The sequence below is a fragment of the Nelumbo lutea genome, chromosome 5 (genome assembly GCF_056320005.1).
Source record: "Nelumbo lutea isolate HS-2025 chromosome 5, American lotus-T2T, whole genome shotgun sequence".
Classification (NCBI taxonomy): Eukaryota; Viridiplantae; Streptophyta; class Magnoliopsida; order Proteales; family Nelumbonaceae; genus Nelumbo; species Nelumbo lutea.
The window spans coordinates 61,197,079-61,202,600 of NC_142688.1; positions in this window are offsets into that span (position 1 = coordinate 61,197,079).

Below are 5,522 nucleotides of genomic sequence, written 5' to 3' on the forward strand. Positions count from 1 at the left end.
AACCATTTACACCGAGATTTTTGCCTCCAGCTAATTTCCTCCTTGTGTAGGCAGTCCTCTAACTATCTTCTCAAGTCTCTCCTGAGATCATTGTCTTCCTCTTCAAATTCTCCCCTTTCCTCTTTAGAGTCAAGGCTTTCAATCTTATCCATTAGGTCTCCCTTTCTTTCTTCTATCCTCCTGAACTCCATCAAATTCCACTCCTTGATTCTTGCTTTCAAAAATTATAATTTCTTATGGAATCCCATCCCCTCCCACTCCACAAGCGGGTTACACTCATGCCACTACTCCCTCACTTTGTTAGGAAACCCTAGATGAGGTAACCACATATTTTCAAATCTAAAGGGGGTAGGACCTTCACACCTTCTTTCCTCCTTACATAACACTATGGGCCAGTGATCCAAGGTCACCCTTGAGAGAGCTCTAGAAGCCAAGGTTCCCCAATGTTCTTCCTAATCCAAAGAGAATAGGAATCTATCCGGCTTAGAGCAAATGGGTCTAGATTGGAGATTTGACCATGTAAATGCCTTATGTGCTAGGGGAATCTCTTTAAGCTCAAAGGCATCCACAAAACTGTTAAACTTCCTCATGCTTTTTGTCACCCTCTTGTTAACCTTATTGGAATCCTCCGAGAATCTAATCACATTGAAATCCCCACCCATGCACCAAAGCCCATCCCACAACCCTCTAACATCAACTAGTTCCTCCCACAGCCCCTTTCTCTCTCTATAGTCATTCGGTCTGTAAACATTTGTGAGTACCCACATATAATCATCCTTTTGCTGCTTAAATTTCATAGAAACCGAGTACTTTCCGATCAACTCCTCCAGACCTTCAACCACATCCCTCTTCCACATTGTTACAATCCCCCCAAAAGCACCCCAAGATGGAGCCGCGACCCAGCTAATCCCCCTAGCTTTCCATACACTCCTTGCCCACTTGTCATTAAACTCCATTCTCTTAGACTCTTGCAACAGCACAATGTCTGGGTCATACCATCTTATTACCTCTTTTATTGTTTTTCTCTTCTTTGCACTCTCAATTCCCCTCACATTCCATCTAAGAATCTTCATTCCGCTTCTTTTTTAAAACCCCTTGCCACCTACCCACTACTTTCCCCCTTTCCTTCTATCTCCTTTTACCCCGAGCTTCTTGTCTCCTTCTACATCTCTCTTTAATCTCTCTACTTCACTCAATCTCCTCTTCTTTGTTATGATCTACTTCTTCCTCTTCTGTAAACTTTCTTTCAACTCATTCAAATCTTTCAGCCTACAACCCAACTTCCCTACAAATTCTGCTATCGTGTCTTCTCTCACCGATTCCTCCACCCCTACCCTTCCTACAGAATCCCCTTCATCTCTGTCCACCTGCCCTTCCTTCCTCTCCTTTGGTCCCACCTCTGTTCTTTCCTCTCCATCCTTCCTCCCTTTCATGTTTCCTCCCTCCTTCCCTGCTCTCTCCCCATAATCCTCTCCATCTCTACCCTCATTCCTTTCCCTCCTCTCCACTAACCCTTCATCTCTTCCTTCCTCCCCTTCCCTCCTCCAAATCAGCTTCCCTTCCACTTCCTTAAACACTCTTTCAATGTTTTCCCACACTTTTCCACTCCTATACCTTTCTTCCCACACCTTCCCACATTCCTTCCTTCCCCTCACCCCCTCCTTAGAGAGCCCGCCTACTAGCTCGGCTGCATATTCATGGGCTACAAGACATGGAACAGAAATGGAATCTGGAACCAAAGACACAGGAGACACATTAGTAGCACAAACCGAAATCACATGGTTACTTGGAACTAATGGACAAGCTAGAAAAGAATTGCTCCCGGCCTCCCTCTCTTGTTCTGGAGGTTGGTAAACATTTATCTCCCTGAGTTGGTTAGGAAGTACTTATGTCCTTTGGTCAACTTGGTGATCTTTCCACTCTACCCCTAGTTCACCCCTAGATGGCTTATTCCTGCTCTGCTTCCGGTTCTCCCATTTTTCCCCTTCTGATAAACCTTGCACACTCTGCGGTCTTGGGAATGAGATAAGCTGATTGTAATCTTCACCTTGAAAAAAGCTTACAATATTCCACCCATCCATGTCACCTCCAGCACAACTACCTTCATCGTTTACATTGCCCACGCTAGTGCCATCAACAAAAAGGTCCTCCGATTCATCATCGCCTTCACTGCACTGCACCCATCCTTCAATCTTCTCTTTCTCTTCAGTTCTTCCCCTAGCGAAACTTGGCTTCGGCCTCTCTGAGGAGCATCGCAAGGGGCTAAGCTCCTTCAGACTTCATCGAGAAACCCACTATAAAGCCTACTTCTTCTCTAGTTTCCGGTGCTGCACTCATTCCCCCCCGTCTCGCGACTGGGGACGATGGTAGACCGTTAACATTGTCTATCTTAGTCGAAACCCCAGTCACATGTTTCATTAAAGGCTCACACGCCTTTTTAACAAATTGGGTCGAGCCTGCTGACCTATTTGGGTCTTTAATAACACCACTAACAACCACATGGGCTTTTTCTTTGGCCCATTCTTAAACACCCACGAGCTCATGTGACTTTTAAGAAGGTCACGCACATCCAACCCCGGGCTTGGTTTGGTTTTATCAAGTCTAGGTTCGCTTCTTCCTTGGACCAACCCCTTTTCCTTGTTCAAAAAAGTCAGATTGGCACCGGTTACAACCTATGCAAAGGACCTGCCACCCTCCAGATAGTTCACTGCTTCCACACGCGAAAATCCCACCCCCTGAATGCTACGCTTTTGTTTCTCCAACATTTGTTTTTCCATTTTAGTGAAAGTGCTTTTCTTGTTTGAATCCTCCAACCCTTTCTTGCCACGCAATTCTTCTTCTTCAACCTTCTCATCTCCCTCCCTACGAGCCTCTTTCCAGAGCACCGATTCAATGGATGAAGCCAGCCACACTGAGTAGCATTGTCCTTCAACTAGCACCTCTATCTTCTGAGGAATCTCCTTAGGTTTTACTCCATTCAATAAAATGGAAGCTGAACAAAGGTCTCCCCAAAAGGCACCTCCTAGTGATCCTCCACACATCAAAGCAATGGCTTCAGTAGTTTCTTGCTTCCATAAGTGAAGGGGAAGACCTAACAAATGCACCAGCACTCCATCTTTAACAAAGAAATCTTTGGAGTTTGATCCCAGACACCATCTTGATACTGTGAAGTTTCCAAGTTTAGCTTGGATATTTAAAGCCTCAACTTATACTCTATTCTCAAGCATACCCAGCAAAGCCTTGTCCTTCTCAAAAGGTGTTAAAATAAATGTGATCTTCAACTTTAAACTTGTTGTTAACAGATCTGCAACTTTCCTCCAGTCTAGAATGTGAGTTGAAGCTTTAACTATCAGTTTACTTTCCCAATCACCTCTTTGTATGTTTACTCCCAATCTGTATTTACCTACCCCAGCTGTCACTAAAAGAGTCTCTTGCTTATTATTGCTCACCATACTATTATAACTGCTTATCTTCCTTTTTACTATTACTTCTCTTTTAGCACCCTTGCATTGCAGCAATTCACATAAGGTGTCATGAACTGCCTTCCAGCCCTGACTCTTCATTCCTTCTGGGAAGCAGACCATCTGCTTTCTACCCTTGCCAAAAAATTCTGTCAAAGAAATAAAATAACCTTTAAGGTTTCTCTTACACTCTACAACAAACCTTCTTCCAGTTTTTGAGAGAAGCTCTTTCCAACTATTTTGTTTGCCTTTGTTACTTGCACCTTCCACAAACTCCTTGAACCCTTCAATTACCCCCAAACATTCTAACAGCACCATCCCTCTCTTTGCTTCCCTGATTTTCAAGCTCAGGTGACCATTTAATCTCAGCTCCTCAAATAAGAGCTCCTTAGATTCAATCTTCAAATCTTTTTTCCAACGGCCTACCTCCACAAATTCTCCCATCTTCACAGACTTGCTAAGTTCATCAATTTATGATGAAACCTAAAATTTTCTCCATTTCAGCCCAGGTGGTGGAGTCCATCTTGTAAATGCCTTGGTCTTCCTAGATGAGCACCTTGCTATTGCTGACCAATTTATCCAAAAATCTCCGTATAACACCTATAATCATGGTTTTTAAAAATGAACTGGTGACCGAACCAGTCAGGGGTCCGATTACCTATTCGAACGGTCTGACCGTTTGACCTGAATGGCCGGCCCATTCTAACAAAAAATTTAAAAAAATTTAAAAAATTGGAAAACGGTCAAAACCGTTCGAACGGTTATTCAGTGGTTTGCTGACCAAAATCAACGATTTTGGGAAAAAAAAGCAGTTTTGGAGAAAAACGAAACCGGTCAGGTGACCGGTTCCCAATTTTTTCGGTCCGGTCCGGTTTTGAAAATAGTGCCTATAATAGAATCCTAGTTGCTTGTTTACTCTTAACTGGAACACTTTCGAGGATAATGTCACACCCGTCAAGGATGTTGAGAAAGAAAATGCTTTGTTTCTGGATAAGAAAATCTGAAAACTATAGTCAACCAGTGATGCGAAAGAGACAGGTGGGAAGTGTGTTTGCATCCATCTTGAAGTAGACATTTCTTTCCCATTGCCAACATTCTTTGGACCTCTATGCGAGGATTGCTTATTCCTGTCTCCACCTTGAGAATGAAGGGCTTATGATATATTTTTCCTTTAATACATTTTGACAAAGGTTTTAAAAACCGTAACAGGCATGGAACTGTTTTGGCCACCAGTTCATTTCAGCTCAAACGAACAGCCCATTTTGATTTAAAAAATAAAATAAAAAAGTCAAAAACTATTGCCCGGGTTGACAGGTTAATAGTTCGGGATCACTGACCAAATCAACGGTTTGTGGCCCAGGAACATTTTTGAGTGAAACAGTTCCAGTTACCTGACCGGTTCCTAGGTCAAATAGTCCGGTCAGGCTTTCAATATTTTGACGGTTGAAAAATAAAAATTCCACAGGTTATGATATATTTATCCTCTAATCACAGATATAGCCTAAGCAGCCAAAAGGGAAAAGAGAGGGAGAACCAAAGAAGCTTTTCAAAATTCAACAGATTACCCCCCAAGTTCGTTATCCAATAGCAAATTATCTCATTAGAATTTTTTTTTTTTTTTGTATTCGTTGCTATGCATCATTAATAACTTCCCCCGCCCACGTCAATGCTGGAATAAACCACCTAATACACCAACGAGCCAGCCCTCGGTTCATTAGTATATCTTCATGGCATGCATTTTCGTTCTTTTTTCTTTAGCTCAGTTTGGAAGGAGCACAAATACAAATATATAGAGTCCAAATACATTAAAAAAAAATACAAAATACAAGGTTTTCACTCTACATATTTGTTTTCGTACTCCTTCCAAACTGAGCCTTATCTCAGGAACTTTTCATAATATTACTTTTTCATTCAATAGGAAGTTTGATTGCACCCTCCTAATACATTAGAAGTGCTTTTCACAATATCCCTCTGCCTCTATGTATCATGAACACTCTAGAACCTCATGACATTCTCTCACTACGATATCCATTTTCATCTTCATTTGTCAGAATGTTGTCA